At 44.9% G+C, this 7,153-nt stretch overlaps 1 non-coding gene across 1 annotated transcript; it reads left to right on the forward strand.

The window, feature by feature from the left end:
* The first annotated feature begins 5,091 nt into the window (after nt 1-5,091).
* On the forward strand, nt 5,092-5,219 carry LOC116218780. The gene has a single exon (XR_004163034.1). It is a non-coding gene; the product is annotated as a small nucleolar RNA ACA64 (small nucleolar RNA).
* Nucleotides 5,220-7,153: the final 1,934 nt, after the last annotated feature.

A 7,153-nucleotide genomic window follows, 5' to 3' on the forward strand; every position in this document is an offset into this window, starting at 1 on the left:
TGTCTACAGATTCTTCATTTAAATGAGTGAGAAGGAAGAAGCAAACAAAGCAAACAAAGCTGCCCTTTTTTAAAGCATGTGTACTGCACACTAATATTTGTGTTCTTTGTTTAAAGACGAGGTGTAATTATACTGCTTAGCATGGAGTGAAAAAAACACATGAAGAATCCATTCTAAGTATATTTTGTAATCATTTGGGAGAGTGTAGTTCACGATGAGCATTTGGTTCAGCAGAGTCCTGGTGTTCTGTAGTTCATTCTGGGTGACAGTCAGCTGCCCTCTCAGCTCCAGCACCATGGCTCTGAGTTCCCTGAGCTCAGCAGAGACGTCCAGCTGGGTAGAGACTGCAGCAGCTCTGGCTCTCTGTCATTCTTGGATACATTTTTGTGTGTTTGGGTGTTTGAGACAGAGACAAAGAGTTAGTGTATGTGTTTGTGTAAGAGAGAGGGTGTGTGTGTTTTATGTGTGTGTTTGTGTGTGTGTGTTTGTGTGTGTGTGTGTGTGAGGGAGAGAGAAAGAGATAGTGTATGTGTTTGTGTGAGAGAGAGGGTGTGTGTGTTTTATGTGTGTGTTTGTGTGTGTGTGTGTGTGTGTGTAAGTGTGTGGGGAGATGCAGGAGAGAGAAAGAGATAGTGTATGTGTTTGTGTGAGAGACAGGGTGTGTGTGTTTGTGTTTGTGTGTGTGTGAGGGAGAGAGAAAGAGATTGTGTATGTGTTTGTGAGAGAGAGAGAGAGAGAGAGAGAGAGGAAGAGAGCCCTGGATTCTGTGGCTGAAAGGCTGAAGGCTGAGTGAGAGACAGACAGACAGAGTGAGAGAGAGAGAGAGAGAGAGAGAGAGAGAGACCGACGGACAGACAGAGTGAGAGAGAGAGAGAGAGAGAGAGAGAGAGAGACTGACGGACAGACAGACAGAGTGAGAGAGAGAGAGACCGACGGACAGACAGAGTGAGAGAGAGAGAGAGAGAGAGAGAGACCGACGGACAGACAGAGTGAGAGAGTGAGAGAGAGAGAGAGAGAGACCGACGGACAGACAGAGTGAGAGAGAGAGAGAGAGAGAGAGAGAGAGAGAGACCGACGGACAGACAGAGTGAGAGAGAGAGGGAACCAGTTAAGCTACAGATCCTACAGACAGGACAGCATACAGTGTGTGAGTTTGTGGAGAGAGAGAGAGAGAGAGAGACAGAGAGAGACGGGCAGACGGACAGACAGAGTCAGAGAGAGAGAGAGAGAGAGAGAGAGGGAGAGAGACAGAGAGACAGAGAGACGGACAGTTAAGCTACAGAACTTACAGACAGAACAGCATACAGTGTGTGAGTTTGTGGAGAGAGAGAGAGAGAGAGAGAGAGATGCAGGAGAGAAAGAGAGAGAGAGAGAGAGAGATGCAGGAGAGAAAGAGAGAGAAAGAGAGAGAGATGCAGGAGAGAGAGAGAGTAGGATTCATCCAGTCCTCACTATGACCCCAGACACCACAGAGAGCCTCGTCTCACAGAGCGCTGCCACAGACCCAACAGCAGAGACATTGGTGGACACTGTGTGTGTGTGTGTGTGTGTGTGTGTGTGTGTGTGTGTGTGGGGGGGGGGTGCGTGTGTGTGGTGTCACCAATGCATAGGAGGTGACGGCTCATATGAATGGCACTGAAATAATTTGACTCAAACACTTGTATGAACGGAACTGAACTGGTTCCCATATATAAAACTGGCACTGAACTAATCTTACTCCTCTGGTTCCCATATATAAAACTGGCACTGAACTAATCTTACTCCTCTGGTTCCCACACACTCTCCTTGCCTGACCCTCTGCCATGTTTGCACACAAACCTCACTGGCGTAGTGCAGCGGGCCTTCAAGATGCTTTTCAGGCAGAGAGACAAACTTGGCGTGTGTTTACTGTGAGGTGATTGAAGTCAACCCTGTGTGTGTGTGTGTGTGTGTGTGATGTGAGGTGAATGATGTGAGGTCAACCCTGTGCTCCCGTAAATCACACACCCCGGTCGCCATGGCCCTGCTGAGTGATGAGGGGGGAAAGAGTGTGCTGGAAATTGAAAGAATTCAAGGAGTGGAGTGCGGTGTGTGACTTCCTGGAGCTCCACCTGTTGAAGAGCTAAGCACTAATTGTGAGGGTGTTTCCTTAGTCGCGCACATGGACTTCTGTCTAGTCTGCTAAGGCACGAGTGAGCCCGATATGCATATTGAATAAAGAGATACTTATACACAACTCTGGAGTCCGAGGTAAACTTGAATTTCTTAAAGATTTTCACCTTCCAACTTGTTTGGACAGTACTGGCTGCTCTGACTGGGAGCCTGCTTGCGTGTCTACAGATTCTTCATTTAAATGAGTGAGAAGGAAGAAGCAAACAATGCAAACAAAGCTTCCCTTTTTTAAAGCATGTGTACTGCACACCATTTGTGTTCTTTGTTCAAAGAAGAGATGTAATTATATTGCTTTACATGGAGGAAAAAAACACATGAAGAATCCATTCTAAGTATATTTTGTAATCATTTGGGAGAGTGTAGTTCACGATGAGCATTTTGTTCAGCAGAGTCCTGGTGTTCTGTAGTTCATTTTGGGTGACAGTCAGCTGCCCTCTCAGCTCCAGCACCATGGCTCTGAGTTCCCTGAGCTCAGCAGAGACGTCCAGCTGGGTGGAGACTTCAGCAGCAGCAGCAGCAGCCCCAATGCTCTGGCTCTCTGTGTGAACTTCAGTCTGGGTGCTCCGAGTCTGAGATCCACACCAGCAGTGTGATGACAGCCCTCATCTTTAACATCACTCCCTCTCTGACACACACAGTAGTAGGTTTAGCAGTGGTTTCTGAGGTCCAGTGTGTAGACACCCTCTTTATAAGACTCAGTTGGCTCTTTTGTAAGATATATGTCCTTTGTGTTCATATGACAGAGCTGATTTTGTGGGTCTTGATCTTTAGTTCCTCATTGTAATTAGTCAATGTATCCTCTCTGGGAGGAAAGATAAGAAAGCCACTGAAGGTGTTGTGGTGATCAGAATCATCTCTGAGTCTGGGACGGACAGACATACATACGGACGGTCGGACATACGGACAGACAGACAGACAGACAGACAGAGTGAGAGACAGACAGAGTGAGAGACAGAGTCTAGAGTAGGGCCCTGTGGGGGGAGGAGTGTGATGGGTTGGGGTCTGAGGAGCTATAAGGGTCTGGAGTAGGGCCCACAGCAGGCCTGTAAGTGCAGCATATCATCAGAAGTGATGGTGCTCAGGAGAATCCTCCCTCTCACCACTGGAGGGGCTTGGGAGCTCGTTATACAATAATGTGCACTGATTGGATAGGATTGAGTGTGTGCGTGTGCGTGGTGTGGTGTGGTGTCACCAATGCATAGGAGCTGGCGGCTCATATGCACGGCACTGAAATAATTTGACTCCTCAAACACTTGTATGAATGGACCTGAACTGGTTCCCATATACAGTGGGGAAAATAAGTATTTGAACCCCTGCCGATTTCGCAAGTTTGGCCACTTGCAAAGAAATGTGTGATCTATAATTGTAATGGTAGGTGTATTTTAACAGTGAGAAATAGAATATCAACAAACAAATCCAGAAAACTGCATTTTATAACATTTATGACTTTATTTGTATTTGATGCAGAAAATAAGTATTTGAACCCCCAAGCAAACAGCAAGAATTCTGGCTCCCAATGACCAGTTATGTGCCCAAGAAGCACACAGATTAGTCCTCATTAGGCCTAACAAGGTACACCTGATCTCAACTGGTGACGTGTATAAAAGAAACCTGTCCAAAGAATCATACTTCACACTTTCAACCTCACCACCATGGGCAAGACCAAAGAGTTGACCAAGGACGTCAGAGAGAAGATTGTAGACCTGCACAAGGCTGGAATGGGTTACAAAACCATCGGCAAGCAGCTTGGTGAGAAGCAGACAACTATTGGTGCGATTATTCGTTAATGGAAGCAACACCAAACAACTGTCAATCGCTCTAGGTCTGGGGCTCTGTGCAAGATATCCCCTCGTGCGGTATCGGTGATCATCCGAAAGGTGCAGAATAACCCCAGAAATACACAGGGGGAGCTTGTGAATGATCTCAAGGCAGCTGGGACCACAGTCACCAAGAAAACCATTGGCAACACACTACGCCGTAATGGTTTGAAGTACTGCAGCACTCGCAAGGTCCCCCTGCTCAAGGAAGCACATGTACAGGGCCGTCTGAAGTTTGCCAATGAACACTTAAATGATTCTAAGGAGGATTGGGAGACAGGATGTGGTCAGATGAGACCAAAATCAAGCTCTTTGGCATCAACTCGACTTGCCGCGTTTGGAGGGGGAAGAATGCTGAATATGACACCATCCCCACATAATGGAAACATTATGCTTTGGGGCTGTTTCTCTGCCAAGGGTACAGGACGACTCCACTGCATCGAGGGGACTATGGATGGGGCCATGTAACGTGGAATATTGGGCTTGAACCTCATTCCCTCATTCCCTCCCATTGAAAACGCAACCTTAAGGATTTGGAGAGGATCTGCAAAGAGGGGTGGACCACAATCCCTCCTGAGATGTGTGTAAACCTGGTGACCAACTACAAGAAAAGTCTGACGTCTGTGCTTGCCAACAAGGGTTATTCCACCAAGTACTAAGTCATGTTTTGCTAGGGGTTCAAATACTTATTTTCTGCATCAAATGCAAATTAAGTCATAAATGTTATAAAATGCAGTTTTCTGTTTTTTTTTGTTGATATTCTGTTTCTCACTGTTAAAATACACCTACTATTACAATTATAGATCACACATTTCTTTGCAAGTGGTCAAACTTGCGAAATCGGCAGGGGTTCAAATACTTATTTTCCCCACTGTATATAACTGGCACTGAACTAAATGTACTCCTCTGGTTCCCATAGATATGAGTGGCACTGAACTAATCTTACTCCTCTGGTTCCCACACACTCTCCTTGCCTGACCCCCTGCCATGTTTGCACACAAACCTCACTGGCGTAGTGCAGCAGGCCTTCGAGACATGCTTTTCAGTCAGAGAGACAAACTGCACATCTAAACACTGAGGTAACTGTTTTAGCACTAATATTATGTAAATATAAATTTGAGGCATAGACTGAAAATCCCCCCCACTGCATCAGTCAGTGGGGGGAAGATACCTGTGCCAACAGTAATGTGGCGCATCAAAGCTTATTTCCAGTCCCTGTGACTGTGCAATCAAACCCATGTGCCCACACTCTAGTAATGCTCATCTACTAGTATGTTACAAATTTATATAAATAGCTGTTTTAATAGTCTCATCTGGGAGCTGTGCCTGGCTATTTTTTGTTTGATTTGTTACTGATCCATTAGTATGTCCAGTTGATCATGTGAATTGACAGTGGTTAAATTGGTGCGTTAGGATTACGGTTTCCAACTTCTTGCTGGTTTGTTTTCCTCATTTTAGGCAGCCCAGATTCCAAAGAAGAAGGGAGCAACCTCAGACGATGCAGACCTATCCGTTTGTAGTAATGTACGTCCTTATCTGGTCACGATGTCGTTGGATGTTTGCATGTTTTACTCTGCCGCTTTGTGTTTTTCTCCCCACATCTAAACACTGTGGTAACACTTTCAGCACTGATATCATATCAATTCTAGGGACAGGGCACTCTCTAGTGGTCATGAATGAAGGGTGTGTTTTTCCTTCCAGAAACTCAGTGTGTCATGCCAAAATTGACATTTTCAACTATTCCCTTTTCGTGTAATCTATGGGCGGGTGGCATGGCCATGTTGTCTGGGTTATTTGTGCTGTTGCCTCATCTGTCTGGTCATTTGGATCTGTGATCATGAACATGTAAGTGTATGAAAAGCAGCTGAGTCCTCTGTGTGTGGTGTGTGTGTATATATAAAAAACATAAATTGCTCCTGTATGAAGAGGTTTATCTCTTAGGGAATATATGTCTTTAAATGAGTAAAGATAAGAGTTCCCGGAAAGATCTTGGTACTGTTGTGATTAAGGCATGCATTCTTGGAGTTTGGTGACTTAAATTATAAATCTATGATTAGTGTGGAACAGCATAAGTCATGGGCGATAGGCATATTTATTGTAGTCACCTGATGCAGAAGTGTAAATGGTACACAAGCTTTAGACATCAGTATGCAGATGACAATAGATGTAGACTGGGGAGAATACCATAATCTGTCAGTACAGGAATTACGCTCTAGAAAATCCCTGGGGTTACCCTGACGGTGAGAAATTCCCGTTGAAGCGATTGGAGTAAAACGGAGCCCAGAGGTTAAACCAATTGCACTGCAGGAATACATTTGGTGTCATCACCAACATAGACATATATAGGACCTATGTCTATGATCACCAACGCCGTTAAACCACAGGGAGGCGCTACAGTTGCGTGAGTCCAGTGATGACAATTTCAACCCAGATGCCATGTGGCCAGTCCGCAACAGCATTACAAAAACCGAATGATGCCAAATAAGGATTTATTCTTTTGTGTCTATTGTTCATTTTAAAAATAAACGCTACAGAGGTCACAAAACAGATTCAGAGACTTGTTAAAAATCCTTTAAGGAAAAGACCGTTAGATTTGAAGAAATACATGAACCAATTAGTTGTGTTTTTTTATTAATTTGTACAGACCAGAACTATCAGAAATACAGTTCTCATGAACACACATGCGCATATGCATAAACCCTAACATGCTCCTCCTTGCAGAAGCAAATTTAGAGTGATATTTTATGTGATTCACAAAATGTCACCAAACTGAAATGACCACACACACACAGACACACACACACGCACGCAAACACACACACACACACACACATGAGGAGTGCCAGACTTGGCAAAGTGCCAGAGGACCTTTTCTAAATTCAAATCAGTCAGATTGTCCTTGCTACTGTTCTTCTTCTAAGACTTCAAGAACACTGCATTAAAAGAAAATGATAAATGTCTGTTCAGCTGTGTTCTGAACATGTGCAGCTTCAGTCGCCTCTGGAATGGATGACATAATTTCATTTTCTGGTGTCATACAGCCTTTCCACCACTGGGTGGCCACTGTGGGACCTCTGTCCTGGACAGGTTGTGTGAGCTGTGTGCGGGAGGTACAAATGCAGGGAGGGAGGAGATGGAAGCATAGGGCATTGAAATGTGGAAAATGGGAGTTAAATACGAGATTT

The sequence above is a fragment of the Clupea harengus genome, chromosome 2, assembly GCF_900700415.2.
Source record: "Clupea harengus chromosome 2, Ch_v2.0.2, whole genome shotgun sequence".
Lineage (NCBI taxonomy): Eukaryota > Metazoa > Chordata > Actinopteri > Clupeiformes > Clupeidae > Clupea > Clupea harengus.